Source organism: Eschrichtius robustus, chromosome 17 (genome assembly GCF_028021215.1).
Source record: "Eschrichtius robustus isolate mEscRob2 chromosome 17, mEscRob2.pri, whole genome shotgun sequence".
In the NCBI taxonomy this organism is placed as follows: Eukaryota; Metazoa; Chordata; class Mammalia; order Artiodactyla; family Eschrichtiidae; genus Eschrichtius; species Eschrichtius robustus.
In genome coordinates, this window is record NC_090840.1 from 252,468 (window position 1) to 269,228 (window position 16,761).

The 16,761-nt window shown below is 40.7% G+C and overlaps 1 protein-coding gene across 8 annotated transcripts in view; it reads left to right on the forward strand.

Annotated features, from left to right (window-relative positions):
• The window catches only part of SPIDR (scaffold protein involved in DNA repair), a 377,600-nt gene that overhangs the window by 186,533 nt on the left and 174,306 nt on the right, over positions 1-16,761 (forward strand). The window contains exon 1 of one of the 8 annotated variants that reach the window (XM_068525973.1): positions 16,312-16,390. The exons of the other annotated variants lie outside the window; for them this stretch is intronic. The gene's annotated coding sequence lies outside the window, so the exon portion shown is untranslated. Of the gene's footprint in view, positions 1-16,311; positions 16,391-16,761 lie in introns of those variants that run through there. 8 annotated transcript variants of the gene reach the window in all.

The window sequence follows — 16,761 nt, forward strand, 5'->3', positions numbered from 1 at the left end:
AACTCTCCAAAAGGCTCCTATGGGGGCGGGGAGAGGGGGGACGAATAATAAGGGGTGAAGTATTTCTTTGCAGTTTTCCTAATTTTAGAGGTTTTTTTTTTTTAGTAAGAATTTAAATTTTCTTTTTAAAGATGTCTTTTAGAATCAGTTGTTTAGTGAGAAGTCCATTTTAAAAAAACACATGTTATTTTTTAGAGCAGTTTAGGGTCCATAGCAGAATTAAGCAGGAGATGCAGGGACTTCCCATTCACCACCTCCCCACACGCTCAGCCTCCCTCATGTCAGTTTTCCCCATCAGAGGGGTGCATTTCTTACAGCTGACAAACCTAGATGGACACGCTATCATCACACAACGTCCACAGTTCATACTCGGGTTCGCTCTGGGTGTTGTACATTCCATAGATTTGAACAAATTTGGACACTAACAAAGTTTTGCAAATTTATATATATCCATATTTTTAGTGTAGTGTTTTCCAGAGACATAATAGACTCTAACCTATTGTCAGAGTTATCATAAAATGTCTTGTTTGATGTTTGGACTGTTGGTGAAGGACTTATGACTTAGTCAACACTTCCTGTTAGGTTTACATTCCATGCAAATATTTTTTTAATTTAATACATGTTAGGGAAAATACTCATATTTTCAAGTTACACTTTTAAAGACTTGTAAGGTAGTGAAAAGTCTTCCCATACAAGAAGTTATAAATGGGATCTACCCAGGAGCCTAAAAGAGACCTTTTGAACTGAAGAGCAATTTCTAAATTAATTTTTATTAATTTATGAAGGAAATTTACATTTTCTGAGAGGTAGCATTTTAAAATAGAGTACATCAGGGAGTATGTAAATAAATGTTACTGTAAAGAATTTTTTTTTTTGAATTACATTGAGACTGTGGAAGATTTGCTTAGATTGTCAGTCTTCATGATGACTGAATTTACAAATCACAGTTGACTATCTAATTGGATCACTCCAGACAAAAGGGCCCTCCATAGGCTTCTGGGCTTGAAGAAGTGATGTTGAAAGTCAAAACAAACATTTAGTAGAGTCAGGGGCCAGATGATGTAAATAGAGTCCCTTCCCTGGCCTGGGTGTCTTCTCTGGGACTTTGCTGGGTCCTTGCTAGTTATCTCCCCTCCTACTTTTGTGAGGATCAAATGAGATTATAGGCCTGCAAATATTTCACAAACTGTGGAGCACAAGTATTTATATTAAGTGGCATGCCACTGTGCATGGATCTTACGATGGCTGTTGCCGTATGAGGTTAATGGAGACCCTCCTCTCTTCACACAGGCATGCAGGACTTCCCAAGTCCATGGATTTCTTTCATTTTCACTTGACAGGGTATTTGCTTGCCCTGCTAGTTCTTAGGGTTAAAGTGAGATGCATCTTGTTTTTTAGTTTACCTTTGAAAAATTCTTGCAATTTTAAATAGGGTGTTCATTTGCATGATCTGGCCACAATTTATGTTTTCATTCCAGTGAAGGAGAAACGCCATGGGGCTATGATATTTTTTTCTTTCTTTTTTTTAAATTTATTTTATTTTTTTTTTGGCTGCATTGGGTCTTTGTTGCTGCACGCGGGCTTTTCTCTGGTTGTGGTGAAGGGGGGCTGCTCTTCGTTGCCATGCGCAGGCTTCTCATTGCGGTGGCTTCCCTTGTTGCGGAGCACGCGCTCTAGGCGTGCAGGCTTCAGTAGTTGTGGTACATGGGCTCAGTAGTTGTGGCTCATGGGCTCTAGAGAGTAGGCTCAATAGTTGTGGTGCACAGGCTTAGTTGCTCTGCGGCATGTGGGATCTTCCCAGACCAGGGCTCGAACCCGTGTCCCCTGCATTGGCAGGTGGATTCTTAACCACTGTGCCACCAGGGAAGCCCGGGCTATGGGTATTTATTGTTACCTTCTCCATTATGAGATGGAGCCATCCCAGGGAATCTGTAACCAACTGTATTTCAGTGACAATATTTTTGTAAATTTACTGTTCGGAATCTTATCTTGCTGCCTTGCATGTATATTACATAGACCAAGGATGTGACCTAGATAGATAACATGGTAGCAGTACCACCGCCAAGCACTGTGCATTTTAGAGCTGATGTGAACTACAAGCATCCTTATAAATGCAGATTTACACAAGTCAAGGAATTGACCTGGCTCTTACTAAATGAGCATTTTATTATATTGTATGCAATTCAGTTGGAACTCATCGTACTGAGAATTTCACCTCACTCTCTTTCCCTGTCCTCTTTGATGGCATAGGCATCATTCACAAGCATTTCAGTAAAACAAGATATAATTCGTAGAGAGGTACCTGAGAACTTCTTTTTTTTTAAATTAAGACATAATTAACATGCCATACAACTCACCATCTTAAAGTATACAGCGGTTTCTTAATATGTTCACAGAGTTGCATGACCGTCACCACAATCAATTTTGGAAAAATTTCATCACCCTAAAAGGAAATCTCATACCCATTGGCACTCACTTTTCATTTCCCCTAAGTCTCTAGCGCTAGACAACCATTCATTTACTTTCTGTCTCTATGGATTTGCCTTGCTGGAAATTGCATATAAATGTAATTATTCAATATATGGTTTTTTGTAAATGGCTTCCTTCACTTAGCATGGTAGCAGGGTTCATCCTTGCAGCATATATCAATACTTCATTGCTTTTTATGGCCAAATAATATTTCATCATATGGATATACCACATTTTGTTTATCCATTCATCTGTTGATGGACATTTGGGTGTTTATTTTTTGAGTATTATGAATAATGCTACTGTGAATATTTGTGTACACGTGTTTATGTGGACATGTTTTCATTTCTCTTGAATTTGTACCTAGCAGTAGAATTGCTGAGTCATATGGTAGTTTTATGTTTAAAATTCTGAGGGTCCGCCAAACTATTTTCCATGTGGGCTGCAGCATTTGACTTCTTGCCAGCAGGGTGTGTGCGCCAGCTTCTCCACCGCCTCACCAGCACCTGCTGCTGTCTTTTGATAACAGGCATACTACTAAATAGCAAACAGTAGTTTGTTGTGGTTTTGATTTGAATTTCCCCAGCGACTAATGATTTTGAGTATCTTTCCATGTGCGTCTTTGTCATTTGTGTATCTTCTTTGGAGAAACGACTATTCATAATGTCCTTTGCGTATTTTTTAGTTGGGTCATTTATCTTTTTATTAGTGAGCTGTGAGAGTTCTCTATGTATTCTGTAGTCATGTCTCTTATTAGAGATACGTTTTACATATATTTTCTCCCATTTTGTGTGTGGTCTTTTCACTTTATGGTGTTCTTTGAGGCAAGAATGTTTTTAATTTTGATCACATCCAATTTTTTCTTTTGTCACTTGTGCTTTTGGTGTCATATCTAATAGCCATTGCCCAGTCCAAGGTTTTGAAGATTTACTCCTATGTTTTCTTCTCAGAGTTTTTATAGTTTTGGCTCTTACATTTAGGTCTGTGATCTATTTTGAGTTAACTTTTGTGTATGGTGAAAGAGGCTCATATTCATTCTTTTGCCTGTGGATATCCAGATGTCCCACACCATTTGCTGAAGTTTATTTTTTCCCTGTTGAATTTTCTTGGTACCCTTGTTGAACATCAGTTGACCATAAATATGGATCATTTCTTTTCCATTGATTTATGTGTCCTTTCTTATGCCACTATTGATCTATATGTCTGTCTTTATTCCAGTACCACCTTGTCTTGATTACTATGGTGTAGCTTTGTAGTAAGTTTTGAAGTCAAAGTGTGAATCCTCCAACTTTGTTGTTCATTTCAGTGTTGTCTGACTATTGCAGGTCCCTTGCACGTCCATATGAATTTTAGAATCAACTTGTCAGTTTCTACCAAAAGGCCGGATGGGTTTTTGATGAGATTGTGTTGAATCTTTAGATCAATTTAGAGAGCATTGCTATCTTAACAATATTGTCTTCCAATTTATGAATATGAACTGTCTTTCCATGTACTTAAAAATTCTTTAATTTCTCTCAACAGTCTTTTATAGTTTTCCAGGTATAAATTTTGCACTTTCTTTAATTTATCCCTGAATATTTTAATTTTTCATGCTATTGTAAATGAAACTTTTGGTTTTCATTTCATTTTCACATTGTACATTAGTATTGTGCAGAAGTATAATTTTTTTTTGTTGACCTTGTATCCTGCAAGCTTGCTGAACTCATTTATTACTCTTAATAGTTTTGTAGAGGAGTCCTTAGAATATACAAGATTATGTCATCTTCAAATAGAGAGTTTTACTTCTTTCTTTCCAATCAGGACGTATTTCTTTTTTTTTTTTTTTTTTCCTTCCCCACTTTCCTTGACTAGAGCCTCTACTATAGAGTTGAATAGAAGTGGCAAGAGCAGACATCTTTGTCCTTTTCTGGCTCTTAGGGTGAAACTCTTCACCATTCAATATGATGTAAGTCATAGGGTTTTTATAGACTCTGTTTATCAGATTGAGGAAGTTTTCCTATTCCAAGTTTAATGAGTGTTTTTGTTGTGAAAATGTGTTGCATTTTGTCAAATGCCTTTTCTCTGTCTTTTGAGATGATTGTATGGTTTTTGTCTTTTATTATTTTGATATGGTTGTGTTACATTAATTGATTTTCAGATGTTAAACCAACCTAGCATTCCTGAGATTAAGCCTACTTACTTATGGTATATAATTCTTTTAATATATTGCTGGGTTCAGTTTGCTCATATTTTGCTGAGCAGCTTTGCATCTATATTCATAGGTGATATTGGTCTCTAGTTTTCTCTTCTTGAAATGTGTTTAATTTTGGTAGGAGGTTACCATGGCCCTCATGGCTTAGGAAACCCCCATGCCAGGCCCCCAGGCTCTGGGGGTAGGGGGAAGCAGATACCACCCCAGCCACCACTGGAATGCCTCATCCTAGACCTCCAGTGGTCATGTTCCTCCCCTCCCAGGGCCTCCATTTGGTTCTCCCTTGGGTTACCCACATCCGTTGCCTCCACATAGTATTCGTAGATCTCTGCCACTGATGCCCCCTCGTAGACACTCTGGTCTTCCACGACCCCCACCCTATCGCTACCAGCGGCGGCCCTCCCTCTACCCAGACACACTCCCTAGCCTCCACTTCCCCCTCATGGCCCTCTTCCAGGTCCTCTCCCTCAATAATGTCTCATTCTGTTTCCCCCTGTTATAGCCTCCCAATATTTTTTTCAATTCTATGGGCCAATCAATGAATAAGCATTTAAATGACACTAGAGAAAATAATTTATATTATTGATTTATTGCTGCTATTCTTACAAAAGTGGAAAGATTGTAATCTAGCCTTTAGAAACAAAGAATAGCCTTAAATTTCCAAAAAGTGGAACATGAAAGTGGAAAAATATCATGAGAATCATTCATCTATAAAATTAAACATTTGGGATAAATTATGCCATCATTCAGATACAGGTTGAGGAAAATCTATGGAAATCCTAATGATTTCTTTTTACCTGGAATAAATGTGAACTGAAAAAAAGAAGTTTTAATAAATATGGAGTGCCAACTGATGATCAAATTCACTTCTCACATAACTTGTGTAAATATAAGTATGTAGTTTCACAACATTTGAATCCAAAATGGCAAACAAATTTGACATAGAACAAATCAGAAGGTGAAAATATAGAAGTCGTAGTCTGGAAAGCCTCATGCTAAACAAAATTATAAAGTGATGGCTATTAAGAACTAAGGTAATATTTCAGAAATTACTATATGCTGGGCAGTAATTCTAAGTTCCTTTAAGGCATTTCATTTATTCACGAATTCTATGGCGTAAGTATATAAATTTAACTATTTTACAGGAGAGTAAATGTGGCAAGTAGATTTTAAATTTCTAATCTTAGTTCATTCAAGGAAAGATGAAATTTTGAAGCAAAATAGTGGATTAGGTTTTCTCACCTTTAGGGAGGTGCTTTTTGCTCTGACGAATGACGAGTCTAGATTTCTGTAGGGTCACATTTAGGTGGCAGGCATCTACTGGCCTTATAGATTCAGTTGTAAAGTATTCCCTAATCATTTACTTTCTGGCAGCGTTTGTAAAGGGTTGGTATTAATTCCTCTTTAAACATTTGGTAGAATTTACCAGTGAATCCATCTGGGCCTGGGCTTTTGTTTGTAGGAAGTTTTAAAATTACTGACTCAATCTCCTTATTTGTTATAGCTATTCAGATTTTCTGTTTCTACCTGTAAGTTTTGGTAGTTTGTGTCTTTCTGGGAATTTGTTCATATTATTTCATTTGTCTAGTTTATTGTTATAATTGTTCATACTATTCCCTTAATGTATTCTGTATAATCCCTTTGCTTTCTGTAAAGTTGGTAGTGATTTCCCTGTTTCATTCCTGATTTTTGCCATTTGAGTCTTCTCTCATGTTTTCATGGTCAGTCTAGCTAATGGTTTGTCAATTTGGTCAGTCTTTCCAAGGAACCATCTTTGGGTTTTGTCAATTTAGTTTATTGTTTTTCCATTCCCTATTTCACTTATTTCTGCCTAATCCTTGTCATTTTCTTCCTTCTGATTGTTTTGGGTCTAGTTTGCTTTTATTTTTGTTTTTTTAATGTGGAAGGTGGGGTTGATTTGTATTCTTTTTAATATAGTTATTCACAAGTATAAATATTCCTCTGAACACTGCTTTATTTACATTTCATAAGTTTTGCTATGTTGTGCTTTCCATTTCGTACCTTTCAAAATATTTTCAAATTTCCCTTGTGATTTCTTCATTGAACTGTTGGTTATTTAGGATTGTGTTGTGGAAAATTCACACATAAGTGGAAATTAAACATGTCTTTGTACTGTTGATTTCTAATTTTATTTCATTGTGGTCAAAGAAGTTAGTTTGTATGATTTTGATCTTTTTAAGTTTACTGACCGCATGGTTTGTCCTGGAGAATGTCTGTGTACACTTGTAAAGAATACATATTCTGTTGTGAAAGCTTTTTATAATTTTTTCATTTAGCATAATTAGAGATTTTAATGGCTTAATCTTTTGGTAAGGCTTACTAGGATCATCAGTTCTGCAAGTGTAAAGGCTTTAGTGTAAATAGACACTATGTAAATACAGTGTTTCATGGGGCATTGGAGTACCTTTCTTACAGTCAGTCTGGTCAACAGACACCTGTTGTTCAGGCATCATTCTATGTCCTAGCTATTGTAAACAGTGCTGCAATGAGCCAGGCTAGTAAAGAAACTGCATAAGGCATAGTCTTCATTTGAAGAGCCTGTTCGTTAACGTTAACTTAACAAAGCGAATGGTGGTAATTACATACAGCACTTCCTTGCTGAAAGAAGGCACACATTTGTACAGCACAGTGATCTAGAGGTACCCAAAGGAGAGTGAGTAAGCAAGGTGGGTACTGTTTTCTTTTCTGAACTGACTGTAATGTCAAGAATTAACGGTGACTTTCAAGGTTGAAAGAATAAGGACAGATGTTATGTGTTTACTCATCAAGGCTTGAGGAAGGATTGCTCTCTCTCTCTGACAGTTACAGGCCAAAGGGAGGCGTATTGTTGGCCGGCTGATCTAACAGCTCTTCTGTATCATTCCACTAGTGAGGAACAAGCGTAGTCATTGTCATGCGTTCCATCTTGAATAGTTGGGGTCAGCAGTTTCTTTATCAAAGCAACCTGGATTAAATGCACTCATCTATGATTAACACATTGTAATATTCAAATTGTAATTTATAAAGGCAAACCAGAACATTATTGAAAGCTAGCTTTTTTTTAAAAACCAGCAGTAATTCAAAACAGTGCTTCAGCTATGGGTTGCAATAAATACTTCCAGTGTTTATAAACCTTTCCGCATAGTGTCTAGGAAAATTCCCCATGTTCTGACTAATATAATAAGACCAGATTCCTTGACTATCACTGGAGGTGCATCCTAAACATTCTGTGCTGTGTTCTGGGCTCTTCCTCTGCTGCCTAAGGTAGAAAGTGTTATGTCGACCAGTGGAGGCGCATCTGCCTCACCGATTTCACCTGTGTCGTGAGCGCTTATAGCGTGTGACCTACTCCATTATCTTTGCTGTGAGAGGGACATAATGAGAAGCATCTTTTAAAAAAAATATTTGTTTATTTATTTATTTTGGCTGCGTCAGGTCTCAGTTTGCAGCACGTGGCATCTTTCGCTGTGGTGTGTGGGCTCTCCAGTTGTGACACGCGGGCTTAGTTGCCCCCGCGGCACGTGGGATCTTAGTTCCCCGACCTCGAACCGGCGTCCCCTGCATTGCAAGACAGATTCTTAACCACCGGACCACCAGGGAAGTCCCGAGAAGAATATCTTTTGTAGCTGTACTTGTATAATTGCCGTGCCCTTACCGAGCTGGTTCATTCAAGTCCCAAATTCAGTGTCTCTTTATTTAGCATTTTGATAGATTCCAGAATAAATAATTTCTAAGCGTGAACCTCACTTAGTGTATTAAAGAAAACACTTGTATTGACCACTAGTAGATTTTTAGTTATCATTTAGAAGAGAAGACTTCCATTTTCCTTTAGTAACTTCCAGTATCAGAAATTCCAGCTATTTTATAAGACAAACAACCAAAAAAGCATTTATGTGGAGCAGTGAGCACCTTGAAGCTATCTATCCAGGAGATAATCAATAAATGCTTGTTGTCTGATAGAAACTCATTTTCATAAGACTAAACACAGGAGATTTGAAGAGCACATAACACATCGTTTGTCTGATGCAGGTATTCGTTGACCCACAACATTGATATGTAACTAAGGGCGGGAGCTCTTAAAAAGTTTGTGACTATTATATTTCTGGAAAATGGATTTATATCATCCTTACGATAAGGTATATGTTTACTTTAGAGCTGACTGAGAAAATGTCTTATAGTTTTAGGATTGCCTGTGAAACACTGTGCCACCCTGGGCCTGTTCTCACGCCTGGTGAGGCGACTCCAAAGCCTGTGGAGGCTCTAGAACCACTTCAGCTTCCTTGCCGGCCGTCTGAACGTACGTGGAGAGCAAACAAGCCACTGTTGGCTTCCCCGCCCCTGCGACTAGAAGAAATATACATGTTACCCCAGAGGTGTATTTATGTGGCTTTTATCACCAGTTCTTTCCAGCCTGTCAATGGCTGATTTGACAGAGCTTGGTAAGAAAATAGCACTAATTAGCCAAGAAAACATACAGTGTTCTATGATGGTAGGCATTGCCCCAACTTTAGCCAACTGTGTCTGGTGCTTACCCAGGAGACTGAGAAAATGTAGCTGGTTCAATGAAAAATTAAAACATTTTTTGGAAAAAGGAATTAAACCATTTGCACTAATAGTGGAGAATTCAGAAAACAGAGAACATTATATAACACTGTTTCAAAAGCACGGACCTGCCATGACCTAAGTGAAAAAGAAGGTCTAGTGACAAAACTAGAATTATGGCCCAGGTTTCCCAGCTGAGAATATTAGCATTTATTCTCTCTGAACCCAGAACTCTTGGTGAATTCCTTTTTTTTTTGGCCACACTGTGCAGCATGCGGGGTCTTACTTCCCCAACCAGGGATCGAACCCGTGCCCCCTGCAGTGGAAGCGCAGTGGAATCTATAATTCTGTAACTTGGAGTGAATTGCATGGCTGATAGGCTAATATCACCAACACACCCTATTTAAAATACAGGAAAGGCAGAAGGAATATGATTTAACATGCATAAATATATAATGACACCCTGAGGAAAGAAGTATGCATAGGTATTAAGAGTTCTCACTTCCACAGTGGTTATGACGCACTCCATGGTCCATTTGCCCTGGCAGCCAAAGTCTGGTACCTGGTGTGTTGAATATACTGCAGAGGTGCTGGCACACAGCATTGCAGACGAGGAGGGCAAAACCAGTGCTGAGTGAATGCATTGTTGTTACTCTTTCCTGACAGAAAGGGTTCCGTGTAATCACCCTGCTGCCCTGTGGCAGGTGATCCCTCAGGGTTGTTGCTGGACCTGGCAAGCTGCACTCTGACAGGTCAGTAGTGGTGTTGTAGCCTTTGCCACCGCGATCCTGCTTGTGACCCACCAGACAAGCTCTGGATCTGGCTCTGTAAAGAATCAGACAAGTATTTTTTTTTTAAGTCTTTATTGAATTTGTTACAATATTGCTTCTGTTTTATGTTTCGGTTTTTTTGGCTGCAAGGCATGTGGGATCTCAGCTCCCCGACCAGGATCGAACCGCACCTCCTGCCTTGGAAAGCGAAGTCTTAACCACTAGACCGCCGGGGAAGTCCCCAGACAAGTATTTATAGGTGATTTATCATGTTCTCCCGGTTTTTGAGAGTCTCCTCTTTTCCAGGAAGCATTCAGCTGGGACACAGATATTCTCTGTCATTCTTTGTCCCCTGACCGTCTCTCTCTCGCTCTTTTTTTTTTTAATAAAATGTACAAATCTCTTTTATTTTAATTTTAATTTAATTTTATTTTTTTAAAATTATCTTTGACTGTGTTGGGTCTTCATTGCTGTGCGCGGGCTTTCTCTAGTTGTGGCGAGTGGAGGCTACTCTCTTTTGCGGTGCACGGGCTTCTCATTGCGGTGGCTTCTCTTGTTACGGAGCACAGGCTCTAGGTGGGCGTGGGCTTCAGTAATTACGACACGTGGGCCCTAGAGTGCGTGGGCTTCAGTAGTTGCGGCGCGTGGGCCAGTAGTTGTGGCTCGTGGGCTCAGTAGTTGTGGCTCACGGGCTCTAGAGTGCAGGCTCAGTAGTTGTGGCGCATGGGCTTAGTTGCTCCGCAACATGTGGGACCTTCCCAGACCAGGGCTCGAACCCGTGTCCCCTGCATTGGCAGGCGCATTCTCAACCACTGCGCCAGCAGGGAAGTCCCCCGACGGTCTCTTTGTCAGCTCTTCCATCATCTCCCTTTCCCCTTCGTGATCATCCGTCTAATCTTTGGTTCTTCATCAAGCAGTTTGGCTTACACTGTTACCTGTCTTTGCTACTGGGTCAAATGGACGTTGAGATGTGCCCTCGAGGACTAGTCCCAACTACCCAGCTAAGCAGTCATGGCCACCCACAGGTCAGTGTGAGCCATACCTCATGCCATCTCTGGGCACATTGGACCCAAGATGCACATGAAGCTCTGCTCATCTGTCAGGCCTTTTCTGAGGGGAGCTGCAAAGCTATAACACACATATTTCCAGCTGCTACCCCATGTCATATCAGCCCCTCTGAAAGCTAGGCTTGACATTTTTCCACTTCAGATTACTTGTCATGCAGACTTTCCCATGAGGCCATAAGTGCGGGTTGAGGGAAGGATGGCAGGTACGGCAGGAGCAGGTAAAGTAAGCATGTGTTGCTTCCAGAATCCAATGAGCGATACTAAGATTTGTGCCCCTTTTTTGGTGGTAGGAGATGAAAAGTGCAACCTTTTTCCACTTTGGAGGAAATACCTTAAAATGCCCCAGATCCTAGCACCACTGGAAATTTTACTCAGGGAGCAACTCCTGAATTTTTCTAGTGTTTCTCTTCTATCCTCTGGTACACACTTGTATTACCAGCATGCCCTAGGGTACCTTTTATTTCCTGCTAACAGATCCTATCGGTATGATGCCATCTTGTCCTGTGGGGCAGTGAGATGAAAATGTTCCTGCAGACTGAGTTATGGTGCAGCACCAGGGTTGACATAGCACTAGGACAACAGGTGGAAGTACCCTGCTGCCTGCCAGGTGAAAGCAAGTAGCTTTGTGTGTTCTCTGCTGGTTGGAATAGGAAGACACACGTGCCCATTCACATTTACCTCTCAAATCGGTAGCTGGAAATCAGGTCAGGGAACGGGTTGATTTGCTCCAGTACTGATAGAATCCACAACCGGATCTGCAGCAGCAGTGGGAATTGCTCCCTGATTAAGCTTGCGATAATCCGCTGTCGTTCTCAGAGCTTGTCTGTCTTGCGCAGAGGCCCGATGCCCACGACAGGAGGTGTGATAGGAATCACCAGCCTGTACCTTTCAAGCCCCCAGGGGTGGTATTAATCTTTGTGATTCCTCAGAAGATGCAGTATTTCTTTCATTTTTATTTCGCAGGGAAGAGTTTTGGATTTCTTTCCAGCTCCTCTGATCACAGCAGTTCTCATTACATGAATCAAGGTGCAAAGGTGGAAGTTCTGCCCATTTCTGAGTATATGTTTCATCTGCAAACTCAGACTCTGGGCAGATAATCATAAGAAAAACTCCATTTGTGTTTGTCGCTCATAAAACCTTCAATTTAACCGGTAGAGCACAGAGGTATTAAGTCCTCAAGGATCAACATTAGATCAGGGGCAGTGTCCAGTAAATCCTGAAAGGTCTAGATTTCCCTTTCTACAATGCACAGTTGTCCCAAAAGTTATACTTTGGGAAAGAGTAGTAAGAAGAGTTAAATGACATGATTATGGTATCAATGAAGGGTTCTTTCCTAAAGGACCCAGCCACTCTTTGAGTTAGGGGCTCTAGGAGGACGGCTCCTGACTCAGGCTGGGACGCAGAAGAGAGGCCCTGGACATTGTCATGCTTGATCAGACAGGACCTCTGTCACTTACCCTACAGCTCAGATGGGAGTTTCTTAGGATTCTCAGCTCTTCTGGTCCTAGATATCTCTCATTAACTGTCTTCCACCAAATATCCCTATAGCTCAAATCATAACTTGGGTCCTTTGGGTTCTTATGTGTGCTCTGCCTCTGGATACTTAGCTCCGCTGCCTCAGCTTTTCCTTACCTCATTGAAATCAGGGAGCCTATTTCAAGGGCAGCCTCTGCAATACTGACCTTCTTCCCCATGGCTCCCTGAGGGCTAGAGTTAAGAGGTGGGTGAGTAGGACACATGACAGATCTCCCTCTCCCTCCTTCATATTTCTACCTCTGAGACATTACTGGCAACTAGATATTCTGATTTCTTTTCTGGGCTATTGTTATACCATGCCAGAAGGCAGGAAGTTTGAGTTACTTTGATTTAGGGCTTTTACGGGAGAGTTCCCCTTACAGACGGACACTTGGGCAACTGTAATGAATTCCCAGTTTCATCCTTGGGATGCGTTTATTAGTGACATATTACAACACCTAATAGACAGAAGCTAATCAAGTAACTTCCCAGAGTACTTTCTTGTCTGTTTTCTTATTTCCTCTTCAGATAACCTTCGTGCTATAAGTAGGACTAGAGTCTTATAGATGAGGAAACAGATTCAGAAAAGGTAATTAACTTTTCTGGAGGCAGAACTAGGACTAGAACTTACATCCCTTTGCTTCTTACCTTGTGCTCTTTCTTTCCAACACGCACCTTAATGGGAGGTGGGTTAAGTTCACACATACAATATGGCACACAGGCGCACACATGTGCCTCTATCCAGGAACTACAGTTTACAGTCATGGTAGATGCTGATTGCTCCTAATAACAGCATGTATGATTAATATATTTGCAAATATGTTAACAAATACACTTGACAAAAATCTAGGAAGTTACAAATGAAAATTGTAAGAAGATTATGTGTATGTTTGTTTTTTCTCTGTAATATTTACACCTTTCAGTTTCTATCTGTATACAATAACTCTCTCTAGAGAAAATGCATCTACTAATTTCTAAAGCATCCTTGAATGGGCCTTTCATCTCTTTTTCCTGTGAGAGGGTTTGGAGACAGGTTGCGGGGTTGTTTAATTGAGCAGGCTCTGCGGGTTGAAGCCCAGACTGTTTTGTTGCCCGTCTCACCCCATCTGCACGCTGATGCCCAAGGTGATCGGTCTGCTGATCATCGTTGTTAAGTCACTTCTTCCTTGTTTTTTTTCTCCCAAGAAACAAACAAAAATTTTGAATATCAGTGGTAAATATACTTCATAAAGCCAGCTCAGTACCCCCCAATCCATCTTTAAAGCGTAACATGGAGTTCTTAGTGTGATTTAGTGCAGGCCTCAGCTGTTAATCTCATTTGAGGGGTTTTGCTGGAGGCTGGAGTTTCCCGACAGCCCTGACCGCAGAGAGGTGGAATGTGGGGCTGACGTCACAGCCGGTCCTGGGAATGTTTTGCATTCCTCTTCCTGGCAGTGGTCAGGTGGCTTCCAGCAAGAATGAAGGACAACAGCTTCCAAAGAAGAAAAAGAGAGAGGAGGAAAAGAACAGTTTATAATCAGACTGTTGTGGGGGAGGCACTTTTATTCTGAGCCAAAACTGAAATTAGAAGCAGATGTCTTACATTCTGATGCTGCACGAACGTTAAATGCATTTTATTAATGACTGTAATAGCTGAGGTATTTGGCTTTTTATTGAACTTAAGTTTTGAAACTCTCTTTAAGAATTGTGGAAAAACAACTTCTTGTAGCTGACATTTTTAACTGCGAAAGCAGCTTTCTGACTGTAAAGGGGGAAAATGGCACACAGAGACACAGGCGCTGTGGTTAATGGACAGGCTGTTTTAAAGTCTGTTAATCTAAAAAATCACTTCTGAAACATAAAACCTCTGTAACCTGTTAATGTATTTTGTGCTAATCAAATAATTTCGATCCACTAATTAGGGGAGAGAGATATTCTATTAAAATATCTGCCACAGAAGTTTTTTTCCCAAAAATATTTACACTTCCACTGTTACTTCTGTATATTATGTTACGGGCCAAGTCAGATATTCAAAACAAAACTTAGCAGCCCCTTAATATAACACACACAGGTTTTCCAAAGTCGTGCCGCTCTGCCGTGGTGTGTGCCGCAGAACCCCGCGCAGTGACTGAGTTCAGCTTTCAACGTCATTTGTGTTTTCCTGTCTTCTAGGTGCTAAAGTGCCGGTGTTCACATTGGTTGTACTGGATTAGCAAATCACGATTTGTCTATGTGTTTTAAAATAAAATACTTCATTCTTTTTTTTTTTTTAACAATGCCTTTCAGTAGATTCTCACTTATTTTGATGTAACAGCAGTTACATTAAAACAGTTCTCCAGTTTAGGTGAAATGTGTTTGAATACTTCCTGTTATACATTGAAATGGAAAGTTGGCTTCCTGTGTCGGTCATGTTGCTGGTGAGGAATTTCCAGAAATGTGGAGAAGTGCTGACTCATAGTGTACAATGGACTGATCCTGCTGCAGTAAGGCTTGAGGGAGTTTTCTGAGCTCCTGGTTGAAGCAAGCAAAATATGCCTGTGTTCATGTGCTACTTTATTTTTAGATGTAGCAGTGGGGGTGGAGGAGAGGCTGTTGGTTGGGGTAAGATCCTTGCTAATAGCTTTAAAATGACTAAAATTTCTAGGGTTAGGTGTGTGTCTAAATGTGTTTTTCTACAGTCTGTTATTAGAGTTTGGAAAACAGGTTGTTTTTGTTATAGTTACCTACCACCGTGCTCTCCGGGTCTTGCCCCACACGTGAACCCCATGCCCTCAGGCTGGGATGGTGACTGGCTGTGGGCTCTATAAAATGTTAGTGATGGTGGTGCCTGCATTCGGGGGATTGGTCCAGAAAAAGGTCTGTGGTATTGTGTCCTTTATGTCTATGATCAGGAGTTCCTGAATCTAATGGTAACAGTTTCTTTAAAACTTTAAATATTAGCTGTCAGGAGTTAAGAGAATAACTAGGATTTCTTGCATTTAATGTGCCTGGCTCTGTCCTGGTGGTTTTACTTTTGTTTAATTGTCTAAATCTGAAGTTACTGGCTGAGATTTATTTTTCATTCGTTTGGTATGGAGATGTCTGCTAGATTTGGGGGAGAGGGGCTTTCTATGACAAAAATTCACTTCTAAACACAAATCTAATCTTATAAAGTTAATATTCATCCATCAATTCCACAGACACTTGCTGAATAACTGCTCTGTGCCAGGCTGGTTCTGCTGGGTGCTGGGTGCTGAGTACTGGGTGCTGTGGAAAATGTGCTCCTTGTTCCCCCTTTGAGGGAAGTGGGGTGCTGCAGGCCCAGAGCAGGGAACACGTGTTCATGATTGTGTGCAGCATTCCTTTATGGCTGTTATGGTAGAATTCTGCAGGTATAGTGAGGCACAGGGAAGGGGGATACTCAGATCTGTGCCAAATTCTGTGGGGTTGGTTTCTTTTGATGTGATTCTGAGGATGTCAGAGTTGATGGTTGAAAGTAATTTGAGTAGGCAATGCGAAGAAAACAATCTGATAAGGGAGATGAGGGAAATACTAATGTATGTGTGACAGGCACTAAGACTGCTTAAAAGGAAATTTAATAAACATAAGTGATATACTGCAGATCGTTTCCTTTGTATATACACATGCAGCTCACAAAACAACATGCCTGCCCTTTCTGTCTGAGGTCTGCCTTTCTCACACATCGCTAAAGAGTTTGAATGGCTGTTTGTTACCAAGTAATCATGGAATCATAGAACATGTTTTAAAACTGTTTCCTGTGATTTTGAAGGTTGACAAAAGGAAGAACACGTGTTCTTCTTGTGAGCAGAGCCCCTGCCTTCAGGGAGGCACGTGCGGCCCGCAGGCTCGGCCCGCAGGTAAGCCCCACTGAGCAGTTGTTCTGGGTAGCTCTCCTTGTCTCACCTGAACACCACCCAGTGTCACCTTCTGCTAAACAGTGCAAAAGGAGTCATTGACCTGTTTTGAGGGGTGCTTATGAGGAATTACGAACAGAATGAAATTCATATTTCAAAACGCAGGTATAGATAGTTCTCTACCTTTCTAAGTGTGTGTTCTCTGATCACGCAGCAGAGAAGACCCTTGCCAACCTCTGCTGGTGGTTGTGTGTGAGAACTGAGTGAGCACCAGCAGGTGGTAGCCATCAGCTCTGATGCTGGCAGTGATGCAGGGGCACCTAGGGCCTGTCACACCATCCACACAGGGTCCTCGGGGAATCTCCAAAGCCCAG